Genomic DNA, 14,428 nt, shown 5'->3' with positions numbered 1-14,428 from the left:
ACTGCCGAGGCCCACAGACATGCAACCTTGTCCTCATAAAAAAGTGCCACCGTGGTACCTGCACATAGATGAGAGGCGCTACATTTTATGTTGAAGCTGCATAAATACATATTGGTGGCTTTAGAAGAAAAACCTGAGATAAATTGTCTAACCTCTACTCTGCAACTAATCACTTTACATTTCTTATTTATTTAAAATGGTACCTGACTCTTTCTGCCTCACCTCTTTCCTTTAAATATGTGATTCAAATATATTATGAGAATGGTTCCAAAATATATTCACCCTACGGCGCTGAAATTAGGAGTGTGTGTATTTTTGAATTGATAAACATCAAATGCTTAGAATGTTGTTGTTTAGAACAGGGGAACAGTCAGGGAGTGGCACCGCCCCCATCTCCTCCTCTGAGGTCCTTCCTCCTTGTGGAAATGCAATGTTCTGAGCTACCGCCTCACTGTCGTCCTCACTCACTCCCAGATGGCTTCACAGCCACTCTTTGGTATGGCCTGAGGTGTACTTCAGAGCACAGGATCCTCAGCGTACCACCATGACACCGCCGCAGCCAGCACCGCTGTCGCCTTTGCGGTGGTAGCTGTGTGAGGGCTGCAAGGCTGCAATGGTACCCTGCTCCAGAATGACCCGCCCACTGGATATCTTGGCGCTGTAAATGGTTTTAGGAGAAGCTGGTGGGATTTTCTATTGTACCTCAGCAAATTGGTTGAAATGAGAAAACTTTGGGGCGCTTTCACCAGAGCTAAATTTGCTCAGTTTTGTCCAGATATGCGACCATCAATAAAACTTCACCCACCCCTACCTAAAATGCTGTAATCTGGGTAAGCAGCTCTGGCCCCTCAAAATACCAACAAAAACTGACATCACAATGTTAACTATAGAGCGGGCTCTAAGTCCGGCTGCTGTAGTCAATTCATAAAGGATCCCTAGGGCACAGCACATTTCAGGCATCACAGTCATCTCTCTGCTTGCGGGTCCCGGAGGAGTGGAAGGCAGAGTAACAGTTAGTGCCCTAGGCAGCCCCAGATGGATGGACAATATAAACATTGCGCAACTCATGCGCACAAGACTAACGTATGCACCCTGGCATGGGCGCACATCACTGGTAGTCAGCGCTCTGTGTACATTCTGCACACAAATTCAAAGAACAATATCCATTTGTCTGAAATAACCTAATAAACCAGTTTCTTTGTGGGACACATGGTACATGCCTGGGCCACCGGGATGACTTATTACATGAAGCATACTGCATGTTATCAGGCTCTGGGCAGAGAAACCATAAGGTCTGCCTAAGCGCTAGAAGCCCAGTGTGGAATATTTTGTTTAGTGTAGGTTGAACGTACCCTAAGTGAACACCTACATACCCTCCTTGTGTTACACTGAGATGGCCCCGCTTCCTTTGCTCTAAGGCAAGCTGGTGACTGCAGTGGCCACAGCTCCACTCCTTATGTTTGTTTCCTGGATACCTACAGCCTGTGGGCCTTTTCTCCTGCCACAGTGTGTTCTCTGTGTCACATTGTCTAGCACTAGTTTTTCTTGTTGATTTTGCCAGGACATTTCGTTGTGCCTGTGGCTGTGGTCCTTCTAGCTGCATCTCCTCATTTGTTTCTTGCCATTCTGCACTCTGTCACGTTCCAATAAACCACAGAATTGTTGCTTTGACAGTGAAGTTGTCTTTTTGTGTCCACGTTCACTTGCCCTACTGCATATTTCCTCCAGCAGCCGGCGTCTTCTGCACGCGCTGTCTCCGCTCCTTCCTGCACGCTGCAGATGCCACGTTCTGTAGGTGGTCAGAGGTAGATTTGTGGTGGTACGCTCTATCTCAGAATCCTATCCTCCATATCATACCATCTGCATCTACCTTCGTGTCCTTCAGCTTCCTGGCTTGCCTCACTGAGCTTCCCTCTCCCTCACAGACAATCCACGGATCTGCCGAGCCAACAACGGAGGACGCTCCTTCTCACACTTGGAAGCCAAGGCGTGGAACAACCTTCCCCTGCACCTCAGGACCGCACCTTTGCTCCCGCAATTCAGAAGAGAACTAAAGACCTGGATGTTTGAATGATCAAATCTCCACACAGCAGCAAACAGCTACCAGCGCCTTGGGACCAAAAGGGATGGATTGTCGCGCTTTAAAAATGCATGATTGATTGATCGATGAGGGTTGAATCCAGGCTGCTCACTTCTAGCCATGTGTGCTCCTTCCTCACCGCCTATTTCTGGTCCCATCTGGGGGCACCGTGACATTTGTGCCACACAAATGCAAGGACATATTGTCTGGAGGCGGCCAGCAGAACACTGTTTATTAATGCACGTTAGGGATTTCTCAGAGAAGCCTGTTAGTATATTAGGAATTAAAATTCATAGCCTCTGTGAGAGCCCAGCCACAGCTCGAAACCATGCCTCTCTCTCACATAGATTAACGATCCAATATCCTTCTTAAAGCTTATAATCCAAAGGGGAAACCCCCTGCCTGGGGGTGTGCAAGGCAGGTGAACACATCCGTAGTAGGGCTTTGGGATTGTCCTTACCTGACATCTGCAGAAAGGTCACAAGGGATTCTACAAATACATTAATGAGCATTAAATACTGCTGTCCGAACAGACAATTTATTATTGCAGTTACTGGCAAACATCGTTTTAAAACTTGTGGTCTACATTTGATTAACAGATAGTGTGCTCCAAATGAGCATTGCTCCGGATTTAGGGGCATATGTATCAACATCTCCATTTGCGATTCTCAAATAGCGATTTTTCGAGAATCGCTATTCGAGAATTGCAAAACGGGATGTATCTAAAAATTCACACAAATTTTGCGAATTCTTAAAATTCCTTAATTGCGATTAGCAAATTGCGAAATCGCAATTAAGGAATATCTTCCCATTCATTCCTATGGGCCAGGAGGCCCATAGCAATGAATGGGAATTCCTTCTCAATTTGCGAATCGCTATTTGCTAATCGCAAATTGAGAATCTTTTCAAAGGTGCAAGGGCGTCATGATGACACCCTGATGCACCCCTGAAATCAGCATGTGTGCACATATGGCGCACATACATGCCCTAAGGGCATGTATGTGCGCCACATGGCACTTGGAAATATGCAAAAAAGTGCATATTTCAAAGAAATCGCAAATTACCACCAACTTGAGGTTGGTGGTAATTTACGATTTCTTAAGGAGAAATCGCACAACTTGGGTGCGTGTTACATTGCATTTAAGAAATCGGAATTTGCGATTTCTTAAATGCTTACGCAAACTTAAGAAATCGCAAAATTAGCGATTCCTTAAGATTGCGAGGCTGAAATGCCTCATACATCTCATTTTGTATTCGCAAACGCTGTTTTTTTGCGATTCGCAGCGTTTGCGAATACAAAATCGTTTGATACATATGCCCCTTAGAGTTTGGAAATGCAGGCTAGCTGCCAAAACAGAGTGCATGTCCACAGTGGCATGTCCATAGTTGCATGTTCACAGTGGATGTCCACAGTGGATGTCCACAGTGGATGTTCACAGTGCCATGTCCACAGTGGCATGTCCACAGTTGCATGTTCACAGTGGATGTCCACAGTGGTATGTCCACAGTGGTAAACAGGCATGTCCATTCCACACAGCCTAGGCTCTATGGATGTCTAGTAATTCTGTCTGGAATCTCTAAATATAAGACATCTTTCCTCCATGGCCTACAGCTGCAGGCATGTGTGCCACTTCAGGCTGCTGACAAACTTGTGATTGTAGCCAAAGAGTAAGTGGAAGTACTTGTGCCATGTGACCAAGCCTTTTGGCACTGCAGCCCACTGGCCAAAACTCCAATGGCCTCAGATGAGCAATGATCAGATTTCATAAAACAGGTGTAACTTACGACTGTCGTAAGTTTTGTATAGTTGTAATTTACGACTGTCATAAGTTTTGTGTAGTCGATAAATTATGCCAGTAGTGGGTATTTGATATGCTACCTTCCCAATGCTCATCGGTGTCCTAAGCAGAAGTCAGAATCTGAATCAGAACATAGCTTTATTTTGATTGAGATACAGTAATCATAAAAAGCACGGATAAAATACATAAATAATACAAGAAAATGTCATCAAGGAATTTAGATACATTATCCGGATAAAGAGTATTTAATTAAATATATATGTAAATGTATGTGTCTTGTAAAGCGCACTGCTGCCCTGAGGCATCCTGGCGCTGTAGACCGCTGGGGAACCCGTCCTGGCTATCCCTGTGAGATGGTCCCTCCTGGGTATCTCCAAGGTGAAACCAGGCATCCCCGGCGAATGTGGGGGGCCGTTGTGGAGATGAGGCAAGCTAATGCCCAGAGTCACCGAGTGTGATCCCTGGTTAGAGTAGGTACCGAAGCGAGAATTATCGAGTCCGCTGGCCCTGGTCCACGACCCTGCCGCTTTGGGGATTGAACCCTGGTCCCGGGCCGTCCTCTGCTTCTGGGTCTGCTTCCTCTAACCAGTGAGCCACATCTCATATTTAAAAACTAATAAGAGTTAGTAAAGAGTGTATATAAAAAGGGCCATAACCTTAATCCTAGGTAACGATACTCTTTCTCTGATAGAGATTTTTTTTTTTAAAACATGGATAACCTCCAGGCAACATGTTCGTTTTCAAGGAACTGGAGCTTCATAAAAGCAGGGCGGCATTGTCTCAATCCCCAATTCTGTAAACTCGGTAAGATCCAAATCTTTCTTATCTCCAAATAGAATTTGCAAAATAAAACAATGTGTAAAGATGATTGAGGCGATGAGTTATCGCATGGACATGATTGTAACTCGCTTGCCCAATCGTTCGGGGTGGGGAAAGAGACAAGTCTATGCATTAACCCCAGTCTGAATCTTAGTAATAAAAACCTGTCGTAGACACCCGGTACAAAAACTAGGTACGGCTGCAGGCTAAAAGTTGTAAGAACCTTCTGGTGCTGCAAAACACTAGGCTTGGTTATTTCCCCCGATAATCTGAGGCGTTCCAGAAATGAAAGGGTCTCTATTCTAAGATTTTTTTCTGGAGACCATGGTAATGGTGCTAGGGTTAGTAAAATATTCCGGGTTGCCCATATCTTTTGTGAAAGCTTGGATAAACTTAACCCAGGATATCCTCAGTGCACCATCCAGCCTGCGACTATCCTGTAGTAAGTACCTATTAAGTGTAGTCTCATCACATGACCAAATCCTATGCCACAAAAGGATTGGCTCTACTTTTGTGAGGTCGGATATGTGTGGAAGACCCAATTCAGCATGAATAACATAAGTGGAGGTACTAGAAGATGCTGACAAAATATATTTTAAGAAAGAATTATCAACTAGTTGAATTGAGTTGGTGTTCGCAAAACCCCAAATCCCAGCCCCATAAGTAACAGTTGTAACGCATTTTGCTTTATACATTTTTAAGAGTTCCAGAGGTGGTTCACGTCCCAGTTTTTTTGCAAAGCTGGCTAAGGCAGACGTCGTTCTAATTAGTGCCAGCTTTTTAGCGCAACCGCTTGGGCCCAGGTGTCATTATAGCTAAACAAAATGCCTAAGTATGAGAAACTGTTAGTAGTGGCAATCGGATTTCCCTCCACAAAATTTCCCTGCATCTCTGAATCCCACGGCCACATCTCATTGTGTAGGTTTTTGAAATATTAATTCTGAGATCCAACTCCTTCATAAAATTATAAAAATTGTTTAGGGACTTTTGTAGGTCAATCTAGGTGCGAGACATGATCACAGCGTCGTCCGCATATAACAAGGCTGGAATGGGGCGCTTGCCTATTTGTGGGAAGTCGTGCGCGTCTTTAAGGAGTGCCTGTTCTAGCCCATTGATGTAAAGGTTAAAAAGGAAGGGGGCTAGGACACATCCTTGCCTAACCCCCCTTCCAATGTGGAAAGAGGCAGTACGTTCCCCTCCCACACCAAATTGCACGCGTGACTTTGCTCCGTTGTAAAGTAGGCGGATAAAATGAATGATATTTCTGTCGACCCCCAGCGATACTAAGATTTCCTAAAGCTTTGAATGCCTAACACAGTCAAATGCTGCTGAGAGGTCGACAAAGACTAAATACAAGTTTCCCTTTCTGGCCCTGGTGTACTTCCCCATGAGGATCGCTAAATTTAAGTTCTGCTCCACGGTCCCTAATCCTTCTCGGAAACTGTATTAGATATCTGATAAGATTTGATTTTCCTCAGCCTAAAGCTGTAGGCGTTCCAAGATGATACGTCCCACAACCTTGGCCATGGAATCTAATAAAGAAATGGGCCCGTAGCAGGTCGGGTCCTGGCGGTCCCCCTTTTTAAATATGGGGACGATGGTAGATTCCAGCCAGGTTGGAGGAAAGGCAACCTCACAACTTGCATTGATTATTTGTGTGATCATTGGTACCCACAGTGTGACATTGAACTTAAACAAGTCCACGGAAATCCCATCAGGACCAGAAGCCTTCCCACCTGCACTTAAGGAGAGTGCCCTGCTCACTTCATCAATATCAAAGTGTAGATCTAATGGCTGGTTAGTAATTCCCGGTGTTTCACTATCCTGGCCGTTGCCGGTGCTTGTTCCATTGTATATATTAGAGAAAAGTTTGACCCATTGACCCTCTGGTATGGCTACTTCAACAGTTGGACCCCTGGCCGGAGTCAGGAAGGGTGTTTTTTACCACTTTCCAAAAGGCGGCACTGTCTTTGAAATGCGCAGCCTCTGAAAGCCTCTCCCATGCTTCTTTTCTAAGGGCATTCTTCCTTTCCTGAAGAGCGTATCGAAAGTTTTTTCTGGCCTGTCTAATATTGGTGATATGCTTTGGAGTGCTATGCAGCTCCTTTTACAGGTGAGAGTGGGCGCGAGTACAGGTTACATCAAACCACCGCTGGGGGGCAGACTTTTTGCCCCCTCCTTTAAACATTACTTATACGTACCGCAGCTGCTACATCTTGAAATGAGGACAATATACTTTCTGGGGATGCTAATTCATTCACAAAAGTATTGAAAGCCGATCTACAGCTTATAATTAATGATTTGTTTACTTCCTCAGGATCCATCATGTTCCAACGAAGCGTGTATCCATTGACTTTGGCAATTTTTATATTAGCCAAAGCCTCGTCTACCAAATGTTTGTTACTTCCCTGACTACTCTCGGAAAGAGTCATTGTGATACATAAAGGAAAGTGATCACTCACTGAGTCTGTATCAACTGAAAAAGTGAGTAGTCTAGAGGCAAACATGTTTGATACCAAAATATAATCTATTGTGGAACAAAGGCCTCTGCCAATAAAAGTCTGCGGCATCAGAACAGGTCTAGTTCATAGATCATTTGCAAAACCTGGGTCTAAGTTGAACACCAGTTCATTAAAAAGTTCCCCTGTGCTTTGGTGACAGAAATGAGTGTGAGGTAAGCCTTCGTCCACGTTAAAACCACTTATCCTGTCGTCCTCAAAGGTACACAGGGCACAATTAAAATCCCCACAGACAATAAGCATATTTTCAGAGCCCTTTACATTGCACAAAGTTCTTAACTTTTTAAAAAGTAAATTAACCACCTTAGGGGCACTATCAGGTGGAATGTTATTATAAAAATTAACCCATGACATTGATTGAGAAGCAGTCGAATGCAAGGTTAGTAGTTGGTAATAGGGGGACACAAGGTGAGACTCGGTTTTAACAAAGTTTAGCTTATTGGATATGTATATACAAAGCCCACCTTTGGCTTTGCCATGAGAACCTCCTATTGCTTGTGTGTTAAATGTTCTATAGCCGTTCAAATGAATGGGGCCCTTCAACCATGTTTCCCGTAGGCAGATAATTTCGTATTTTAATATATATTCATACCATAGGGGATTACTAATCTTGGGGCGTAGGCCAGCTATATTCCAAGATACAAGGCTACACCCAGTATTTATATTAGCAGCAGAGGAACTGGCTACCCCCATGTCAGGCAAATTGCCAGATTCATAAATTCTCTGCTGCCACACTTTGCGCTGTAAGTGTGGTGGTGAGGGTGGTGAGGGTGGTGATGACGTCTGATCCCAAGGCGTGGAACCATTAACTTTAGCCTCGTCCCCGATTGTATGGACATTTAAAGAATCCGTGGGTGGGATCACTGCCCCTGGAGAAGACACATTATCATGGGCTTCAACCACTTCACATTTCCCAGAGGGTATAGGATTTTGCTCCTCTGCTAAGGTGTAAGGCCTATTTGCATGCATTATCAACCAACTGCCTTATTTGCCCACCGCTAATACTACAATGCTTCCTCACATGTGGTTGTCAATCAATATCATCCAGAGTGTTAAAGATGTCAAAACGATTACTAGTTGGAACAGTATATCTTGGGTGGCTCCCGTAGGTACGCTCCTTCTCCCTAGAGAAATGCCATGAATTGGTGGATAGTGGATAAGAGGATGGCGGGTAGAAGTGCCCCAAGGGTAATATGGCTGGCTCGTCTGATCTAACTAGCCAATGGCCCGCCATATCCAGGATTAAATTAACAAAAACCGGGGACCTAAATGATTTAACAATACAATCCCCTTTAAGTAGCTTCCTAGAGCGGCCCACCCAGCCAATTCAACGTGCCATCTTATTATTCTAAGTACAAAGAATTTATATTGATCCCTATCTTGGCACTAAGGAAATGGAGTGATTTGTTCTGCAGAGTAGACCAATGCTCATCATTACTAGCTGGCAGCATAGGAATGTTTGCCAGCATCACAGTATATGGCGTCGCTTCTGGGGGTAGATGTAAATTTGTAGCTGAGTTCTGGGTGGCCTCGCGAACGGGGGACTTTCTCCTCGTTGGGTTTGAGGGCGGCGCACTCCCAGGTTGTGTTCGGTTATCCCTGCTTATGTTGTTGCTAGGTGATACCTGTAAGGGTAAGACATGACCGTGTGAGGCGCCACCCATAGAAATAGGGGGCACTACACTTCCACTCTCCTTATTGCTAGGACCTGGCTTGGGCCTGGATTGGAATTTGGTTGACTCTTATCACATTGACCCTTAACAGGGCCGCTGCGCCCTGACTGATTGCTAACTGAAATATCCTCGCCCTTCCTCCCCGGATTTGCCAATGGTGATTGCAAGGGGATCGATAAAATTGATTCCAGGTTAGCTAGCCTGGCTTCGATATGGGTACGTTTTTGAATTATGGGATTAAGAAGAAGAGATAACATTAATTCCATTTTGCGGGGCGAATCCTCATTTGTTGGGTTAATTGAGTATTCCACGGTGGCCCCCTCATTCAGGGCCGGAGCTTTGCCTTGATTGTGCTCAGTAAGGGACTGTGAGGGTTTCCGACCTGTGTGTTTCCACATAGGCTGGGCTTGTTTGTGACTACCCTGCCCTTTCCTTTTCTTAGATGGAGGCGCAAGGATATGATCCTGCGCAGTCTTAGCCTTCTGATGCCTAGTTGTAACTGAAGGCCAGGTGTAATCTCACTAATTGCCGGTACCATCAGAGCTGTTGTCCCCGAACCCATACCAGCTAAACCATTTGAGAGGAGAGAGATCTTCCCGATCTCCTCGGTCTCCAACCCACTAGGCGGAGGAGGTAGCGGGGTAGAGGGTAGGGATTTTCGCATAGGTGGGCACTGGGAATCCAAAGAAAGCCTCCTTTCAGTGAGTTCGATCTCGTGTGTTAGGACAGATTCAGCCCTTTTCAGGAAGGCGTTCAAAGTCCCCACGACCCCCTGACCAGTTGTTGACTTTTTACTCATGTTTGAAACTTGTAGTTCAATGCAGTAAACCCCCCCCATGAGTCAGGGCAACTCTTCAACAGTACCTTGCTGTTTATGGTTCCAGCGGTAGATTTTTCAGCTAATCCAATCAATGGTGTAGCCTCCTTTGACCTCTGACTGCGCGTACGGGCCCCCCCTTGGCCAGGGCTTTGTCCGGGCACGCCCGCGCGCGTCCCGCGCAGCAGGAGGGCTGTGCTCTTTTTAAGCGCCTGCAGGGGGCGTGGGCGGCGTGAGCACCGCTAGGTCTGCTGGGACTTTTAGTTCTCAACCGGCCTCCTCTCGAGGCCGGGACCGGGACCAGGACTGAAGAAAGCCCCTGCGTGACTCTGCTGGCAGTGGCGGCAAGAGGACACCAAAATCCAGAAACTATGGCAGGTATGTTGAGCTCCCCAGAAGTCTTAGAGGCACTGAACTTAATTAAATAAGCTCCAAGGAGGTTTCCGAACTCTTTGCCAAGCAAGGAGTAAAGTACACAACTTTAGCATCAGAACATTGAGCACATATTTAAATTTAGATTATTTTCTTCCCTCACTTAAAACTATTTTAAACTATTTTCTTTGGCAGATATTATCTTCTCCTTCCAACTGCAAAAACAGGGGTTGTTTGTGCTGCATCTTTCTACTGCAGGTACGTCTGGAGCTTCCGGATGAAAGTTAAGTTTGGAGAGTGAGGGTGTGGTGTAATGGCCAGAGCTACAGGCTTCGGAGCTGGGGATTCAGGTTTGAGTCTCGGCGTAGTCTCAACATCCTGTGATTCCGGGCAAATCACTTACTCTCCCTCTGACTATTGTCAGCTCCTAGTGACCCTCACGGTCTCCCACCATGCTACACATATCCAAAAACATATATATGTGGGACATGCACTTACATATGCTCATGAGTGGGTGCATATTTGTGCCTTGGAGTTCAAATTATGGGTGAAATTAAATTAATGTCCATGGACAAGATCCAAACAAATGATTCACAGAATGAGGTTTGTCAGAATTTTGTCCTCGCAAATTTGGTGTGGTCACGCAGGAAATACTTAGAATTTAACATCTACATACCAATTTTTTTTTCCCCAATTGAAGACACTTGTGTGTTTACTCCTGGCAAAAGCAGGATTCAATACATTTTCAGGGTCGGAATAGATACAAAATGTGGATCCTTCATAGAAAAGAAGATATATCCAATGGGGAATCCGAAAAAATTACTTGTGGAAATGCAGCAAGGCACCACAATTCCACATACACAAGCGTTCACCAGTTACATTTCTGCATGTGCGAGCCATGTATCTTTACATTTACAGGTGTATATAGACACTGCTCAACTAGACTGGCTCTAGGCGCTTTGCGGAGCTGCCAGCCATGACACGGGTCAAGGATACATTGATCTGACCAGGCCCAGGCAAGGAACCCAAACCCAGATGAAGTATGCAGCCTCAATAGTGATCTGAGCAGTATATTCATGGATGCAATCATACTGTAGGTATAGATGCAGTCAGATTTGACACAGCATGCATGTCCCATGGGATCCAGGCATAGAAGCACAGAGGGTAGTTTAGTGGGATGACGGGTCAGGGATGGGGCATTCCTTATACGGCAGTAGGATGGCTGTTTTGATATGTTTGGAATAGGCGAGTCTTAGACAGAGTGGCGTGGGTGATTGCGGGCAGGTTGTTACAGAAACAACATGCTGTAGCCCCTGCTACTGCTACTGCTTAGGGTTCTAGGTGTGACTATCTAGTTGTGTCCTTGCGGGCATGTTGTCACAGAGACAACATGCTGTAGCCCCTGTTATTTCTTGAGGTTCTAGGTGTGACTAGCTGGCTGTCTCTTGGGAAACAAAGGTGGTGAGATGGTTGGGGGCAGGTGCTCACAGAGACAACATGCTGTAGCTTCTGCTATTGCTTCAGGTTCTAGGTGTAACTAGCTGGTTGTTTACTGGGAAACCGGGTTGGTGATGTGGTTACAGGCCGGTTGTTATAGAGACAACATGCTGTAGCCCCTGCTACTGCATCAGGTTCTAGGTGTGACTAGCTGGTCGTTTCCTGGGAAACAGGGGTGGTGATGAGGTTGTGGGAAGGCTCTTTCAGAGACAACATGTTGTGGCCCCTGCTACTGCTACTGCTTAGGGTTCTAGGTTTGACTAGATGTCTATGTCCTTCCGGGCAGGTTGTCACAGAAACAACATGCTGTAGCCCCTGTTATTTCTTCAGGTTCTAGGTCTGACTATCTGGTTGTTTCCTGGGAAACAGAGGTGGTGAGGTGGTTGCGGCAGGTTGTTACAGAAACAACAGGCTGTAGCCCCTGCTATTGCTTCAGGTTCTAGGTGTGACTATCTGGTCGTTTCCTTGGAAATAAGATGGTTGTGGGCTGGTTGTCACAGACAAAATGCTGTAGCCCCTCCTATTGCTACAGGTTCTAGGTGTGGCTAGCTGGCTGTCTCCTTGGAAACGAAGGGGGTGAGGTGTTTGCAGAAGGTTGTTACAGAGACTACATGCTGTAGTCCCTGCTATTGTTACCGTTCTAGGTGGCACTACTGGCTGTCTCCTGGGAAATGGAGGTGGTGGGGTGGTTGTGGCAGGTTGTTACAGAGACAACATGCTGTAGCCACTGCTATTGTTACAGGTTATAGGTGTGACTGCTGGCTGCCTCCTGGGAAACGAAGGTGGTGAGATGGTTGCTGCAGGTTGTTACAGAGACAACATGCTGTAGCCCCTGCTATTGCTACAGGTTCTTGGTGTGACTGCTGTCTGTCTCCTGGGAAATGGAGGTGGTGAGGTGCTTGGTGTTCTTGTAAATGGTCCTGCAGCTATTTGGGGAGATGTCTTATTGGCATTTGTAGGTGAGCTGCGCTCAGTTAATTTCTGTAGCCAGTGCAGAGTTTCTGGTTACATGTCATAGATGTAGCGCTTGGCTGCACTGTTGTCTTTCTACAGTATTTTGATCTGTCTTTTGGAAACCCAGTATGTAAAGTAGAAAGCATTTCCATGGCTGAGGCTGGTTTTGACCAGTGCTCCTATAAGAATGGCCTTCTTGAAAATCATAGGGTAGGGACTTTTTGCTGAGTTTCACTGGGAAGAATGCATTTTTGCTGCGTCCTCGTTCTTTATTATTAGTTTAAATCCGCCTAATGAAAAGCATGTCGTTAAGAAGGACAGCAACCTTATGACAATTATGAATGCATTTGGTTCTTCCCATAAATTGACATCTTGGCATTGATATTCAAGCCCAGATGTTAAACGCTGAGTCACAACAAACAAAATGTGGACAAACATTCCAGTGGTCAAATGCAATATCTCATCGATTTTCAAAGTGTAGTGTTAAAGATGTTCGAGTGCCATCAAGATGGAACACTTCTCTCTAGAAGACTTGTGATAAAATACAGAACTTATTTAGGCTATATTCTCAATATTGGTATTCCTAAGGGGGCACGGCCAGCAGCCAAGGGAAATGGCCGCTGTCTAGAAAAGCTCCGTGTCTCCACAGGCATCCCCTAAAATCCGCGAATTAATCCGCAGGCAAACCATCCCAAAAAACGGTGAGAAAAGCATCGGAAGGAGTCGGCTCAAGATAACCCAACCACAACGCAAAAAGAAAGTTGGACTGCACGGCTACATCGACGAGAATGATTGCGGCCTGCACGGAGAGCGGCGATCGGGACCTCCAATGCTTTCCAGACTGCGCACTGTGAGTACGATCGGCCCCTCCCCCAGAGACAAGAATGGGTAGGATCGAGGATGGCAATTAAACCACTAAGCTCCGAAGTGGCTGGCGAGCAGGTCCTGCACCATGTGGAGGCCCCCCCGGGCCACGCAGACATGGCACGGGCAGTGTAACGGATCAGGGGCCCTATCAGCGGTAAAATCGAGATGCTGTGCGCTGGCCTGGCATCATTGAAATCGGGGCGGGTGCAGCCCTATCAGACCGGGCAGTAAGACCCGGAGAACAATGGGAGGCAGACCCCGCCCTTGGCGGCATCACTGTACTCGGGTAGGGCTCCCCCTTCCCCCTTTCTCCGCTGCTGATTGATAGTGCTGGACACTAGCTACCGAGGGATGAAATCCACAAGTTAAGGCTCCAAGACTCTGCCATTCATATGGGGCATATATCACCAGCAGGCTACACACTAGGATCAGGGAGCGGCCCGCCCGATATATATGACACACACTACAGACCGCTACTCCCCGCGGTCTCGTCAAAAATCAATACCAGGGAGAAGTGGGGCTGACACCACAGCGACACTCCTGGGGGGGGGGGGGTACAAACCTAAGAAGGAAAAACCCTGGAACATCCATGTAAAAAGGGCAAGGTGCACGATCACCCAGAGCGGTTGACGTGTCATCCGGAGGGACCGTGAGCAAGGCCCCTGGCCGTTCTCCTCTGCCACATACAGACGATTGTGTCATAAACCAGGTGGAGGAAACCCGAAAGGCCGCGTCTGACTGCGTATTACACTGGCAGTCAGCGATGAGTACTACCACCCACACATTTTCAACTGTGTGACGTTGTTTGGGGCCCACAATAACGGGGGACGAGGATCACGCAACAAGCATCAAACAAAACTAGATACATTTGTGTGCACCAAGACTCAACAGGAGACGATAGACCAAGCTACTACCCATGCAGCAGACCATATAGCTTCGGAAGGAAAAGATGTCACGTTACTGAACATTATGGCCACACTAAACAAAGTGCATACATCTTTGGATTCACGTATAGGAAAGACCTCTGTGGA

The sequence above is a fragment of the Triturus cristatus genome, chromosome 5_2, assembly GCF_964204655.1.
Source record: "Triturus cristatus chromosome 5_2, aTriCri1.1, whole genome shotgun sequence".
NCBI lineage: Eukaryota > Metazoa > Chordata > Amphibia > Caudata > Salamandridae > Triturus > Triturus cristatus.
The sequence above is the reverse complement of the archived record's forward strand: the minus strand, read 5'-3'. Positions refer to the sequence as shown.